The sequence below is a fragment of the Blastomyces dermatitidis genome (genome assembly GCF_000003525.1).
Source record: "Blastomyces dermatitidis ER-3 genomic scaffold supercont1.5, whole genome shotgun sequence".
Taxonomy (NCBI): domain Eukaryota; kingdom Fungi; phylum Ascomycota; class Eurotiomycetes; order Onygenales; family Ajellomycetaceae; genus Blastomyces; species Blastomyces dermatitidis.
This window is the reverse complement of record NW_025544778.1, coordinates 3,769,104-3,786,283: the sequence shown is the minus strand read 5'-3', so window position 1 is coordinate 3,786,283 and position 17,180 is coordinate 3,769,104. Positions and strand designations below refer to the sequence as shown.

Sequence of the window (17,180 nt, the reverse complement as noted above, 5' to 3'; positions counted from 1 at the left end):
CAAATGAAATCAAATATGAAATTCATAATTCTGACGGCCAGTCTAATTCTAAGGTTTTATTTGAATTAATAAATCAATTTATAAGTCTTTTTTCAATTAGATTTTGTGATATGAAAGTTAGATCTATAATAGATTTCTGTTTCATGTCTTTTCTAAAGAATGTTTATTGATCAGACTTGTTAACTAAATCTATTAAATGCTTAAAACTTCATTCAATCAGTTTATCTACTCTTACTGCTCTTATGCACTCTGAGTTTCATCAGAGATGATGTGCATTAAAGTCTTCTGCAATTATAGAGTTTTTTGAGAGAGTTATATTCAAAAATCCTCTATTAATTATTCAGATATTGTTGTTTTCTTTCAATGACTTTTCATTATAGATATTTATAAGTTGAATAGTATTAAACTCATTCTCTTTATCTATAATATCACTCACTAGAATATCAGAGTCAGATATAATATCAAATCTTGAATTAAATTAATATCTTGATCTTTTTCTATCATAGATCACTACTCTTGATTTTATCTCAGATTTTTTAGAAAGAAAGCAGTAATAGCTTAAATGAGAAATGATGTACTTTTACTCAGTATCAAAGTTTGATTCTTGAAGAAGTACAAAGTCAACTTTTTATTCAAATACAATTTGAAGACAAGAATAAATATAATTTGAGTTTCTATTCATATTATTTTGAATAAATGTAATTTTTGAAGAGTTTTTAAACTTTTTTTATTGTTTTTGTTGTATATTCATACTAAGAGAGAGTAGAGATAGAGTAGAATCTAATCTCTATCATCAGATAGTAGATTATAACTATTTTAAAAAGTAGGAATCTCAACTGCTTGTATTATATCTAGTTTATCATCAGAGTCATTTCTCAATTCTCTAATCTTAACAGAAGTTTGAGAATTCAAATTCTGTTTACACTTAACTGAAGAATTGAAGTTTGAAGATCTAGATAGTTGAGAATTTCTTCTTTTTAAGCTTACAGTTGTAGATTTACTAGCTTGACTTTTCTCTTCAGTTTTAGATTCACTTTAAGCTTTATCTTTTCTTCAGTTCTTCTGAGTTCTTGAAGTAAATACACATTCTTTTAAGCTAGATACATGTTTTTCTTTGCAATTGAAGCACTTAAGCAGAGTATATTAACATATTTCATCTCTTTTTAAACATGTTTCACATTTATACTCACTAGTTTTATGATCTCTAGCACAGAATGTGCATTTTGAGTCTCTGAAATAAGAGATTGTAAAGTATTTATATCTTTAACAGTTTAAACACTGTGTTTGAGCTTTGAGATTCATTCTTGAGTCTTTGTATTCATGAACTCTCATTTTCAAACCTGTTACTCTTACTTCAGAGATTCTTGATTGTTCAAGTGTCTTTATATACACTAGAATAGAGATATTTCTTCTACTCTATCTAAACTCAATTGAATTAAGTTATACAGACTCTTTTCTCAGTTGAATAGAATTGTATTCTTTCAATTCATTTTTGAGAAGTAGTATTTCTTTCTCACAGTCAAAGATTTCAACTGAAATATTATAAAGAATGAATTTATCTCACTTTTCATCTCTCTCAGATAGAATTGTTATGTTTAACAGAGATTCTACTGCTGATTTTCAGAGATTCTTATTCTGAATAAGAAATTCTGCACTGAATTCAGACATTGTAATCAGAATGATGAAGTTTTTAAAGAAGAATGACTTAATTGAAGCTATAACTGATTTTTGAACTTTAATATCAGTTATTAACTGAGAAAAGAACTGCTGATTAATTTCATTTCTAATTCTAAAAATGAGACTTGAGTTTAGCTTATTTCTCTGTAAGATATTCTGATTTGAGACTTTGAGAATAAGTCTTCTATTTCTGAAGATTTGAAGATTTTTCTCTTTTTACATTTTTTTTCTCACTCTTCTATCAATAGAAGTATGAGCAGTATTCTTCTCAGTTTTCTCAGAATTTTGAGCAGATTTTGAGACAGCAGATTTAGAGATAGTAGGTTTAGAGATAGCAGATTCAGCTACTTGAGTATATATTTTCTTCTGATTTAAAGAAGAAGAAGAAGAAGAAGTAGAAAAGAAAGAAAAGTAAACTAAAGAGTTAGTGATTATATTAGAAATTTTCAAAGTTTTTAGAACTGTGTTTGAAATTCTAAGTTTGAACTTAATCACTTTCTGTAGTTATCTAGTCTGAGTATGAAGAATTAACAGAACTTCTTCATTTATCTCACTCAGACACTGCTTTTCAAGAATTTTGCTTTTTCAAGTTTCTGTATTTCAAGAACTTGTTATTTCTCTATTTCTTCTTTCTTTCTTCTCTTCAGAATTTCAATCTCAGAAATAGCATTTGAGAAAGCATCTTTTTTCACATTAACTGAGTGTACTTTTAAACTCATTATTCTTACTCAATAAGAAGTTGATCAGACTAATTTAATTGAGATATTTATTAAACTCTTTTAAATCGAAAAGTTGATCAGACTGTTTCAATTAAGAGATTTCTAAGTCTATTTTCAATTGAAAAGTTGATCAGACTGTTTCAAAAGAAGAATAACAGACTTTTATATATAAAATATCTGATTTTTTTCACACTAGTTCAGTAACTAGATTAGATTTTTAAAGAGAATCTAATAAACTAAAATTGATTTTTAAGATAAATTAATAAAATATTTATAATCTCTTTCTTGAGATACAGTAAGAAAAAGTATGATATCAATTAATAATAAATCAGATAATATGACAGTTTTTAAGAGAAAAACTGATAAAAAATAAATCAATTTTTTACAGAGAAATTAATTAAAACTATTCAATTTTATTTTAAATCATTCAATTCTTCTCACACAAAGTGTGCAACTTAAATCAGTTAATAAAGAGTATAAAAAAGAATTAAGTATTAATGAAAGCTCTTCAGTCACTGAAAAAGTAATTCTTACTTAAAAGAATATAAAATTATAATAGAAAATAACTCTGTTTTTAATTCTTTGTAAGAATATTATATAAAATTCAGAGAAAAATATCTTACTTTTTTAAGAGAAGTAAAAAACTATTTCTAAGATCTTTTTTTTTGTATTAACTACTGCAGAAGAATGAGATAGAAACTGCTAAGATATACACTACTATATACTCTCTATCAAGACTTTTTCTCTTCAGAGTCTTAATATTATAGAGAATATAAGTCTTTATTATTATTATTATTCTTTCATTATACTCATATGCAAGCGGAGCTTATGATGAGTCCTTGCGTGATGTTAAATACAGGTCAAGTGTTGATTATACAGGAGGAAATACAGGTGTTGAGACCACGCCAAGATAACAAGAACATAGGAAAATACAAAGGAGTGACAATTAGATACATGCGATAATAACTTCCCAGCTCAGAAACATAGAGCGATTCATTGAAGCGATTTGTACACCTCTGTATTTATTAGAAACCTGAGGTGCTTGAGTTCCGGATTTAATGTATCCCCTGCGGGTTTCGAACCCACGTGCCTTGGTTTCCCACGCCAAGGTGCTACCAGGTGGCCGCATTAACCATTCAGCCACCGGGGCGAGAATATAAGTCTGTTTCTATATAATAATGTAAATATTATCAGTGAGATGTAGAGAAACTGATTATTTATATCTCAAAATAGAAGACTTTATCAATGATTATATTAATATAGAGTTAATTCTCAAATTCAATAGAAATCTAGTATTACTGTTCTCAATCTCTTGCAGAATCTATTAAATATTGAGATATTAAAACTAGATTTAATATATCTCACTGTGCAGAGATCAAAGACTCAGTCAGATCTTGAGATATACTGATTTTATAGTTATTGTATCTGCTGATTATGTATCAAGTACAGTTACTGAGATATCTCTTTATATTTTTCTGCTGAGAATGAGTCATATCAGAAGAGATGATACAAGAGTGAGACTTGATATTGATGTCTTAGTATATCAAAGACTGAGAGAGTTTTTCACAGAGAATGCACTTCAGATATGTCTGTTAATTATGTACTTGATACTATTACTGAGGTATCTTTTTGTATTTTTCTGCTAAAGATGAGTCAGATTGAGAAGGGTGGTATGTGAGTGAGACTTAGCATTGATGTTTTGAAACATCAAAGATAGACAGAGTTTTCATGAAAGATGCTTCTCAGATATCTTCACAATTACAGGTCAGAGATCTTTCAAAATTGAGAAGATTAATGCATATGATTAGGTCTCTTCACCTTACAATTTGTATGGCAATTTGGCCCAGGATTGTGGTGTGATAGGGGTGAACAGGGGATAATCCCACACAGGAGTTTCGAACAACATCTGGTTCACATTTGGCTGGATAACTCCACCATCACACGGGGTATGCGGTCGGCGATGGGGTCAAAATGCTCGTATGATCGAGGGCTTTTCAATGAATCTATCGGCGGGTTCTTATTCAAAAGATTGAGCGAGTTCATGATGGAGCGCTTCACTGCATGTGTAGACTGGCCGCCGGGACCATGAATTTCATGTTTGATCCCATTTGGTCTGATCCCATACATTTCTTGGCGTGAATTCCGCTGGGACTGGCTATCAAAAAAACAGGTAAAGTGACTATATATCAGATCTTAAAATGAAACCATGACTTGAAAAAAATGAGAAAGTGATTTCATTTGATTCCATTTAATTTCATTCTTGACATAAAGTTACTATTTTTAGACATTTTAAGGTTTTTTTTAGACTATTTTTAATTTTTTAAAAAGTAACACTTTTTGATAACACTTAAATGAGATTTAAAGTCATTTAAAGTAATAAAAATAATTTAAATTGAGAAGTGAAAATCATGGTTCTATTTGAAAAATGTAATAAGAGTAGACAGTAAGTCTCACTGAAACAGTATGAAACTACTATCTAATGTTAAAACTGTGTAATGGGATCAGTCAAATTGATAATGAGACTATCAAAAAATCTGATTCTGGTCTCAGACACGGTCACACAGTCAGTCTATGCATGTGGCCTTATAATAAGATTTTATAAAGAGAATGTCAGTGAAAGATCTAAGAGTTCTAACACTCAGATATATAAGATATTCATATAATTACACATCTGATAATTGATATAATCATGTCTAATAATAATATGAAACTCTTAAATACAAGTATAGATGTGATGTCACAGTGAGTCTAAGTAATGTTGAAATTACAATAATAATAAATAGCTGATATACATGCAACTTAATAACTTTAATATAAAGAGATTCAATAATTAACTCATACAATTTCAATATTTACAGAATTGAATACAAAAGCACTGAAGAAACACTTAAATATCTCTGCATATTTCAATACTTCTGATCTCACTCTCTACTCATCATAAAGAATGAAAATGCTTATAAAACTGAGTGTAGATGAAGATGTCATTAGTTTATTAATCAATCAAGATTGATATATCAATGAATGATTAAAGAATTATATGAAACAGAAGTTTTATTCATGAATAAAAGCATGTGAATCAGTGTTATAAATATCTGATAATATTATTAAATATCTTGATGTTGTGTTCTGAGACACTGTTATATAACAGAAAGTGTTAAATTGATTACAGAGTATCTGACAGAGAAATACTTCTCTTATAACATTTATCTCTGACTTCAATATCAAAATTCTAGAAGCAGATGATCAATCTTGAGAGAATTAAATGAAGATTAACATGCTTAAGAAGACATTAACTTTCAAACTCTTACAGACTCTTATAAGTGTAAATAAAGACCAGACTTATGAAGACTTTTGTTTACAGCTCTAAACATTGAATGATTAACTTATCAAGCTCAAGAGTATATAGAACAGTGACAGAAGATGTTATATTTCAGTCACTCACACATCTATGTTGAAGAATAATAATAATGATACAGATGCTATGAACTGAGTAGACTTAAATATCTATATATAAGCAAGAATCTCTGCTGTCTGAATAGGCTTTTAAGTCTCTGAGATCACTTTCAAAGAAGTCACTAATTGATGTCAATGTAAAGTATACATCAACTGTAACTGATTAGAACATATTACTTTCAACTGCTAATCAATCTATATATCTTCACACTTGAGAGAAAGATCAGTGTCTTCTCATTCAAAGAATGAATCAGTGTCTGTTCATATCAATCACATTATATTAGAGAAAGATTCAGAGAATAACTATGAGAATATCTCAGTGAAACAGAGAAAAGATTAGCTTCTGTTCAAATTTGTAAACAGAAGCTTGAAGAGATTGAATGACAATAATTTAAAGAGAAAATGACAATGAATACAATTCTTATATCTACTGTAATTGATAATATATATAATATGAAAGCTATGATAGACAGCAGTCTATGTCACTATATAATGATAAAATCTTCAGTTATAAGATGTTATAACCTTCAGTGTATCTTCTTATCAAAACCTCAACTTCTTGCAGAATTTAATAGTTTAAAAGACATTTATATTTATTACATAATAAAGTTGATCATAGATGTGAGAGAACATCAATATGAAGATGTTTATATATATAAAGTTGATAATCTTGATTATAATCTTATGTTAGAACTTGTCTGACTATCTGAATAAGACATCTTATTAAATACTTAAAACAGAAGCTTGATATTTCCTAACAATAATAGAATTCATGAAGATGATATTTACAAGATCATGAATCTGACACAGATCTCTGTCAATGTGTACAAAATGCTCTGAAAAAGAAGTTATCAATAGCAGAATTATATGACAATCTATTCTATTAGTCTGACTGATATTAAAAAGACTCTAGAAAAGTTATTCTGTGTTATAATAACAGATTCTTATACAAAACTTTCTTAATAATATTATGAATATCTAGATATCTTCTGATAAGATAATATTATAAATATACTCTTCTTATAAGATTCTGAATGAATCACAGTATCAAGTTAGAGAAAAAGAATAATAAGAACTCTAAACTATTATAAGACTCTCTTTATAATATGTTCTGAGATAAACTTCTTCTTCTTTGAAAAACACTCAATAATCTATTGAATAAAGAATTTATATATATTAGTAACTCTTCTGCTGCAGCCTCTATTCTCTTTGCAAAGAAATTAGATAGAGAACTCTGATTATGTATAAATTATTGAGAATTGAACAGATTAATAAAGAAAGACTGTTATTCTTTATCTCTTATTAATGAAACTCTAGCTTATATTGAATAAGCTCAATAATTTATAAAGTTAGATGTTATTACTGTGTTTCATAAGATTCTGTGAAAGGTGTAAAGCTTGTGTGATTGAAAGGTTGCTAGCTTTGTAAGAAGTTATATGATGAAAGGATTAGTAAGCCAGATCACATGACCTGACACCCTCACTCACCAGAGTAACTATACACAATGCTATATACAAAATTCGCCTTCAAATCAAGTACAGGTACAAAAAATGACTGGAAAATGTGAAGTAATGAAAAACCAGTCATAATATACATCATTTTTTATCCCTCTATCCCTCTATCTTCTTTATATTCTCTTTTCAACATGTATATTTCAACATTTCAAGTGATTTAGTAAGCTCATTCACTGTGTTCTCAGCAGATGAAACATATCAGATAGATATCTCATTTTTACAGACAAGATTCTGAAGAATGTGAAAACAGATCTCTATATGCTTCAAGCGGCGTGGAATTGCTTCAGAAGAGAATAGCTCTATGATGAACTTATTATTGACATGAATCATATAAGTCAGATCATTGACTGTGGTGAGAATGAGTGATCATCAGCATTCAGATTGTTGAGGTGGGATTGAATGAATTCAGCGTCTTCTAGAAGCTCTCAGAGACAGACAAGCTCATATGTGGCCTTAGAGAATGCAATATATTCAGCCTCTGTTAATGACTTGAAGACCCCTGTTTGCCGGCAGCTCTGTCATGCAACGGGACCACCTGTCATGTAGATGATATAATCAGTGATTGAACAGGATTCTGAATCTCTACCAGCTCAATCGGTATCTGTGTATGCTACAGGTTCAATTTCAGCATCTCTGTGATAGGTTATACTCTCATTGATTGAACTCTGTAGATATTGAAGTGTACACTTGTATGCAGCTCAGTTCTTTGATATAGGCTGAGAGCTGAATCATTCAAGAAATCCTGCAGTGAAGCTCATATCAGAATGTGTATTGAATGCCAGATATTGCAGGAATCTGATCCCAGATTGATAGAACTGTAGAGTAAATTCTGCTGTGTATACAATTGATTTCTCATCATCATTCATGAAATTAATGTTCTTCTTCATAGAAGTGAATGTAGAATGACAGTTATTCATTGAGAACTTCTTCAGAAGATTTCTTATAAAGAGAGATTAGAATAATATCAATGAAGTTAAATCTCTATCAATCTTTATTTCTAGATAGCAGTTGAAATCTCCTACATTCTTGATCTCATAATTAGCAGTGATTTCAGCTTTAGCCCAGTTCAGATCTTTGATTTTCAGGCTGTAGAGATGAACATCATTTATATAGATAATCATATAGATCTGTCTTTCATTGTGAATAAATAGTTCAGCATCATAGGAACTGACATGAAAGTCTGAGTGTAATAGCATTTTTCACAGCTTCTCATATTATAAGAGTGCTGCTTACTTAAGATCATAGAGTCCCTGCATCAACTCACACATAAGATTATCACAGTCTTCACAGAATTCTGTGAGTTGATTCATATATATTTGTTCATCAGCAGATAGTTGAGTGTTCAGAAAAGCAGTCATCATATCAATCTGCAGAATATATTATTCTCAGAATGCTGAGATTGTCATAAGAGCTTGTGAGATGAATACAGAGATGATGAATGCAAAGATTCTTGAGTAATTGACTTTCTTCTATTAAAGATTTTCACAGACAACTCAGCAGGTCTTATAGTGAATAACATCACTTATATTGTTAAACTTTTTATCAAATACTCATTGACTGTGAAGAACACTCATTTATGATGTTCTCTCAATCAGTTGTCAGACTTCTATCTGTTTCAAATAATTGATCTCTTTAATGCAGATCTTGTAATAATACTTTCATTTCATGAAAGCTTTGACACATGTGAGGTTTTTCAGAATTGAAAGTGCAGTGATCTTGAAATCAGTGAGTAGATCTTCAAGACTGTCTCTCACTGAAGCTTCCCTCACTGTAGTGATATCTCTTATAGATGTCAGAGAATCATCTGATTCAACTATGAATTCTGAGAAGTTCAGTGTATTCTGCACTAAAAAGATAGGTATTCTCACAGAGATATCATAGTCAATCCATCAATTATTAGTGAGTATGAGAAATAATGAACACTCAGGTTGAATTTCCTCATCAATGAACAGATCAGGAATTGCTGCAGTCTCTTGATGAGCTGCAGTGAGTAGATCTAGTGTTGCTGAAGAAATCGCTGCAGCTGCTTTACAGACTGTATTGAGTAGAACCTTCGGGTTGTGTGTTGTAGTCAGTATTGATGAATCAGCAAGATGGAGGTCCTTCTGAAAGATGATGTCTTTTGATATATATAAACACCTGTTGAAGGGGTTCATCAATCTATAATTGATAAAACTATCATATCTCACAAAAATCAACTCTTTGAAATGGGAAGTCATCTTATTGATGAGCTTGGAAACTATCTTCAAGAATGCTTTGCAACCTCATCAGTGAATGCTGTGTGCAGAAGGTAGAGCTTCAAGCCAGGCCTCATATGATGTAATTGGCTTTGTATTTTCAGAGCTCTCATACAATATCATTGAGATTGACATAAGGTTAAGCAGCTCTGTGGCTGTAATAACTGTCTCATCTCACATCTTTTTCAGAGCTGAAGAGTCTATTAATAGTGATTGAAACTTCTCAATGATTAAATTAATTGATCATTCAGATACTTCATCTTGCTGTGAAGTATGAGAGAGAGTCAGCTCTCATTTTATATCTTTACTGAGCATGTATGCTGTGACTGTATTTGAATTCAATTCTTCACAATCTGAGTGAATGATTGTAATATCACATCTCAGCAGATTCTTGATGAATTGATTGAAGATCTGTAGATATCTCAATGTCTCATCTTTGCATTTCAATAGAAATATTCACCTCATATGAGTGACATTATCTGTTATCATCATTGCAAGCTTCTTGCCAGTGTAAGCTGATATATCATTCTCAGTTTCAAGAGTCTCACCATCACTGAATATATTCACCCAAACCTTCAAGGCCTTGCGGGTGGCACGATGTGATGTGAAATTCTTGTAGAAAGTGCATTTCTGTTTAGACTTAACATATGTAACACAGAATGATAATTTCTTCAGACTGATAATAACAATATCAAATTGCAGGTCCCTGGTCATTTTTAATATATTATTTTCACTGATATGATCAAGTTGATGATGTCACTCATCTATTAGAAGCTGTTTCAGAAGGACTGCAGATAATTGAGATGAAGATAAGATAATAAAGAAATCAGTATCTGAATTCTTAGAGTTAATTAACTGTTCAATCTTCTCACAGCTGAAAGGCCTCAAAGATTCAGCATTTGAATTATAATCTGTTAAGATTGTCTTTGATTTCAGAATGACTACATATGTCACTGCTTCATACATTGAGTCATTCATTATTCCATGAAATGTTGATAAGCTGTTGAATAGAATGTAAATATTATTATGAGATAGATTGATGTAGAAGATATCACTGTTGATAGATGACAGAAACTCAAAGTAGTTCTCAGTATCAACTTGCATATCACAGTGAATATAGCTCTGATGTTTCATCAACTCAGCAGAGATCAGATTTGCAAATAGCTCTGGCACATAGTATACATGATTGAATTCTATCAATCTTTCACTCACTGAGATGAATGCAGTGCTGACACTCTGAATCTTCATAATAATCTTATTAATCACTTAAACTGTTGAATCATTGATTGCTATAAGTTCTGAAAATTGTGATCTATCACTCGCTATGTGGCATCCGGCGCCACTATCTCATATAGTGAGAGAATCCTTGTGAGGTTTCATAAAACAGACTGATATATTGATAATCTCTGTGAGGTTTGTCATCTGATAGGTGTCTGATTCATCTGTAATAAATAGTTGAGTTCTACTCTTACTATTGTTCTTTTTCTTCTTTTTCTTGAATTTCTTTATCCTCACAGTATTGTTTATTCTTCAATTATTCAGAGCACTGTCTGAATTGATCAATTAACAGGTGTCAAAGTGAGATCTCTCACAATCAGAATATGTAGATGAATTTCTCAATCTCTGATAATTTCAGAAGCCTTCTTGTGTACTGCCATGACCACATTTAGTACAGCCTTCACAGGCCGGATTCAATGTAGTGTTGTTTAAATTGATAGATGTAGTAGTTATTGTATCTGTTGTAGCTGTTGTAGCTGTGTTAACTGCAGAATCTATATTCTGCAGATTCTTTTTATCTTTTGAAGAATCAAGTCATGAACAGATCTTCTTCATGAGAAGATTAACATTCAATATCACAGCTGTGGATTTGAAATTCTGTATCTTCTCTATCTTCTTCTGAATATAATTCCTTCAATTGTTGAGTAGAACTGAGTAGAAGGTATCAAATATTCATGCATCTGAGAAGAAAGCATTCAACATCTTCAATTTCATGATGACAGATCAGAACTTATCAAAGAATGTGTGTAGATTAATAACCTGTGTGTTATCAAGAGACATGAATTTCAGAACTGCCTCACAGTGTAACTGTGTTTTAAGAACAGAGTATTCCTGTTTAATCGCATTCCATAGAGTATAAGTGATTCAATTTTCATCATATTTGAAGAAATGTGGTCTGACATCTGCACTCAAGAAGTTTGAGATGAATGTGTAGAGTCATCAGTTTCTAATGTTCCAGAATGATGCTTATTCATCATCTCTTTATAGAGGGTTCTGAGTCTGTTGTTTCTCTATCATATATCAGCACTGTGCATCAACCAGTTTCAATTTCATGAAGATGCTTCATGTGATATAATTGAATGTGTCAGTCAGACTGTTTAATCTCACAGTATTCTTGACATCTTTCTTGAATTAGGAGATTGCCTTGTCAACACGGCTATTCAGTTCATAAAGGTTGAATTCCAACCTCTCACTGAGATTAGAATTCCATGTGGCTGTATGAGCTGTTGATGTGATAGCAGAATGATTATTGACATTCTGTGATCAATCTGTAGAGAATCTCTGTTGACAGAGTTTTTCCAGTTGTAGTTTGAGTTCTAAGACTCTTTGCTTCCCCTTGTTCATCTCAAGCATTATCTTGAGATGCTTCATCTGTTGATCTGATATTGCCTCGCCTGAACAGTAGACATCTGAGTGTTCATTATTCTCATCAAGAGAACCAGCTTCATCAAGCTGTTGAGTAGATCAGGGGGCTGGTCTGACCGTGTCAGAAGCTGTATTCAAATCAGCTTTGAATTGAGAGAGTGTTGTGAGGTGTTCATCAATGGAGCTTTCAAAGGCTTCAGAAGAATGTTCACTGACAGAGTGTGAGTGTGAAGAATTATCATCATCATCTGCAACTGATTCAGTGAAAAGAATGCGAGATCGCGAACATGTATGTGAGCGAGATCATATTGAATTCATCATCTTGATATTTGTTTATTGAATTCTTGCCAATATCATTCTCTTTTTCTTGCTTTTTTGCAAATGTGATGTGTTTTCTGCAAGCCTCTTTTTTTTTTTTAAGCGAGCAGTAGTATTATTGATCATCAAGATCTCAAACACATCAATACTGATAGAATAAGACAATTTTAACTCCTGATGGGCGTATCGAATGAAGCAGTAGTTCAAATAGATTATATTGACAAGGAATCCCGAATTGGCAGCGATTTTTGCGCAAAACGGGTCTCATAACCTGTGAAAGGTGTAAAGCTTGTGTGATTGAAAGGTTGCTAGCTTTGTGAGAAGTTATATGATGGAAGGATTAGTAAGCCAGATCACGTGACCTGACAGATTCATATCACTGAAGAAGATAAGTGACTTACAGCATTTCAAACATGATATAATCTCTTTGAATAAGTAGTTATACTCTTTGAACTGATCAATACTCTTAGCATATTTCAGAAGTATATTAACTGAGTACTCTGAGACTTTCTTAATAAATTTGTATCTGCTTATCTAGATAATATTCTCATCTTCATTAATGAATTCAGAAAGAAATATCAAGAGTATATATAAAGAGTATTACAATGACTAGACTGACTGTGTAACCGTGTCTGAAACCAGAATCAGAATTTTTGATAGTCTCATTATCAATTCGACAGATCTCATTACACAGTTCTAACATTAGATAGTAGTCTCATACTGTCTCAGTGAGACTTACTGTCTACTCTTGTCACATTTTTCAAATAAAACCATGATTTTCACTTCTCAATTTAAATTATTTTTATTGCTTTAAATGACTTTAAATCTCATTTGAGTGTTACCAAAAAGTGTTACTTTTTAAAAAATTAAAAATAGTCTAAAAAAAACCTTAAAATGTCTAAAAATAGTAACTTTATACTAAGAATGAGACTAAATGAGATCAAATAAGATCACTTTCTCATTTTTTTCAAGTTATGATTTCATTTTGAGATCTGATATATAGTCACCATGCATGTTTATTTAATAATTAGTCCCAGTGGGATTCATGCTAAGAAATGTATGAGACCAGATCAAATAAAATCAAATGTGAAATTCATGATCTCAGCGGCCAGTCTAACAATGACTATAAGAAGCAGAACTATTAATTGATATTGATAAGTATGATTTCAAAGTCAAGAGTTGTAAGAATAAGGGCTCACAGGCGATTATTCGGGTGTTTACAGCTTGACGTGATATGTACTGTTAACTACTAGAAGTATTCGCGGTAGAAAGATAAAATATAGAGATTAAATATATAATAGTATTCAAGCTAAGTTGTGAATAGTATTCACAAACTCCAGTCTATATAGTTGTGTGTAGCCAAGAGCTGCTAGCTCTATTGATTATACAAGAGATAGAAATAGAGATAAAGAATCTGTAAGAAGTGAGATTTCTTACATACTCTTCTCTCTCTAAGACTTTGTCTGTGAAGCCTTTCACTGAGTGACTTCATAGAATCAGCTCAACACTGCAGTGATACTCACTAAAAACTCTTCACATCTATAAAAAAAAACCTCAGTGAGGAAAAATCTCTTATTATTATAAAGAGAAAAGAGTCTATCACTCAGTTTCTTATTCTGTGAGATTCTTTATAGTCTACAGATTCTTCTCTGACTACTATACAGATTCATCTCACATCTTTCATATAGAAGAGTTTCAGTTGACTCTTAATCATTTTCATGAGATTCTTGTGTAATTATCACACAGATTCATCTCACAGATGAATCACTCTCTGTGAGATTATTCTCATTAAAGAGAAGTATTCATAAGTTGATCTTTCACTCATTCTCATGAATCATTGTTCTTTGACACTGTAGAATTGTGAGGAATTTTTCATTCTTTTATCAACTCTGTAAAATTGTAGAATCAAGATATCTACAGTCTGTAATCACTCTTTATAGTTATATAGAAAGATTCAGATTTACAATTCACAATCACTCTTATTTACTAGAGTGATCTGACTGTTTCACAGAATTACTTACAGTGTAAGTAAATCTCTCTAGAGTAGTATAAATATTTCAGATCTGTTCACAGAATTTTATCTTCTTTTCTCTTTTTCTGTAACAGCTCTCATTCTCACAACTGTGAGTATTCTCATTTATTCATGAAGTGTTTTCATTCAGATGACAGAGAGAGAGTATTTCTGATAATATTCATATATTAATTCAAGAACTTCTTAAGAATAAAAATTTTCCAATTTCAATATCTTTATAAATAATGTCTGACTGTTATTAAGCTTCTTATAAGTGTCTCTACAACTTCTCTGATCACTTTTTATCAGCTGATGAAGCAGAGACACTGCTGTTCATGACTGTGTCTTCATTCTTCTCAGCTCTGTCACTGCATCTGATCTTCAGATCAGTGATCAATTCTCTGTCTTTCTCAGACTAGTCTCTGACTTTAAGCAGCACAGTCTCTCTCTTTGCTATAAGTCTTCTTATAAGTAATTTCTTACAGATTCTAGCTGACAGTTCTTACAAAGCTCTCAGTGTTATCAGTGTCTTCTGCAGCTCTGCAGGTCTACAATTACTCCTCTTCTACTCACACAATCTCTGACCAGATATATGCAAATATGCCTAGGTTTCTCATCAATGATTCTCACACCGCGGTGCATTTCTGCAATCTCATTATCAATGAGAGATGAGTTCTCAGGTACCTGCAAAATTCAGGTAATTAAGACAATGTGAATGTCATGAATTCATGACAGAAGTTAATCTGAATAGATGAGCTCTCTCTTTATATTTTAATTATTTCTGAACTGAATACTTCAGCATAACTGAAGAAGCAGATATAGCTTTATAAGAAGTATCTGATTATATATACAGATAATCAGTCTTCAAGGTTCTGCTATAACTGTGTATATTCTGATATTCAGCTTCTCTGAAGTCTGTGCATTTCTGACAATCTTCATATCAAATATAATAATTATCTGTATCACAGACATGATACTCTCTGCTTCTTTGAAAAGAGAAATTGATAGTTGTGAGAGAGAGTTGAGTGTCACAGATATTAAGAATATAAGTGTGAGTTTTCTTTATTTTTTCTTTATTAATCTCTAAATTGTGTTCACAGCTCTGTTTATTTTTTTATTTTTTTAACTTTAATAAGAATATGATTTCTTCTTCTCTTATATACATCACAGACTGTTCATCTCAGTAGAAACTCATCATCTTATAGACTAGAATTCATAAATGATAGTATTAATATCTTTATCACAATCAGATTCTTAGTAAAGATCATATTATTCTGACTTATCAGAATTTATAGTATGAAAGTCATGTCTCAGCTTCTACAGATATCTTATCTACTCAGATGATTCTCAAGTGAACTTATTCATCTTGTTAGAATACTCTTATCACTGAATCTTGAATCAGAGTTTATAATCTCACTTCTCTGAGTTAATAATCTCTTTAATCTGATATTCTCTTTCACTCTCTAATACTTTATAAATAGAGTGATGAATCACAGAATTCTTATCTAAGAATTTCTTATATTCATGAAGTAAAGAGATATGAAAAATATTATATATCTATAACTCAGATAATAGTTTCAATCTATAGAACTATGAGCTAACTTTCTTTATAATCTTATAAGACTCTGTCTGTAAGAGATTCAGCTTCTTACTAGATCTCTGTATGATAATATTTTCTAGACTTAGTTAGACTCTATTATCTTTCTTAAAACTCTTTATAATATGCTTGAAGTTATAGTATCTCTTCTAATACTTTTGAGCTTTTCTCAAGAATTCACAGGCTTTCTCTCAAATATTCTGAATTCTCTCAGCTCATTCACAGACATCATCACACTCTATAGTATACTCTTACAGATTTATCAAGATTATCTGTAGATGAGTCTCAGTGAGCATTTCAAAGAGAGTTTTATCTGTGCTGATATGCTTTAAGTTATTGTATATAAACTTCATAAGTGATAATCAATGCACTCAGTCATTCTGATTGTAATTGACAAAGTACTGTAAATACTGTTTTAATATACTTATCAGATATTCTGTCTGATTATCTGTCTATTGATAAAAAGTCATGCTTAGATCTTATAAGATCTTCAGTATAATCATCAGATCAGATCAGAACTCTTTTATAAAGATTAATTCTCTATCTGAGATAATATTCACAGATAATTCATGCAATCAGATTATATTATAGATGAAGATATGAGTTAAATTCTTTGACTTCAAGTTCTTACAGATGAATATAAAGTGTGTTATCTTAATAAAGTAATTTACTATCATCAGCACACTATTAAAGCAGGTATTATATATATTCTTACTTTCAGAGAGGCTTATAAGAGTATTTATTTCTAGCTGTTTTCAAGGTTTCTGCAGAATAAGTAGAGAAGTAAGTTCTTTATATAATCTGAACTGCACTATCTATGAATCCTGATAAATAGCATAAGAATTCACTATCTCTTTTATAAGTTCTTATATCTTTGATCAGAAGTATTTTCTTATAAATAACTTATAAGTTCTAGTGTCTATAAAATGACTTACTAGAGAAGAGTTATGATGTCTTTTAATAAGTTCTATACATAGAAACTTATTTACAGATATATAAATTCAATTCTCT

The 17,180-nt window shown here is 30.9% G+C and overlaps 1 pseudogene across 1 annotated transcript; it reads right to left on the bottom strand.

Annotated features, from left to right (window-relative positions):
• Positions 1-3,457: 3,457 nt before the first annotated feature.
• On the bottom strand, positions 3,458-3,546 carry BDCG_17116 (annotated as a pseudogene). The gene has a single exon. The product of its transcript is annotated as a tRNA-OTHER (tRNA).
• Between the last annotated feature and the right edge of the window lie 13,634 nt (positions 3,547-17,180).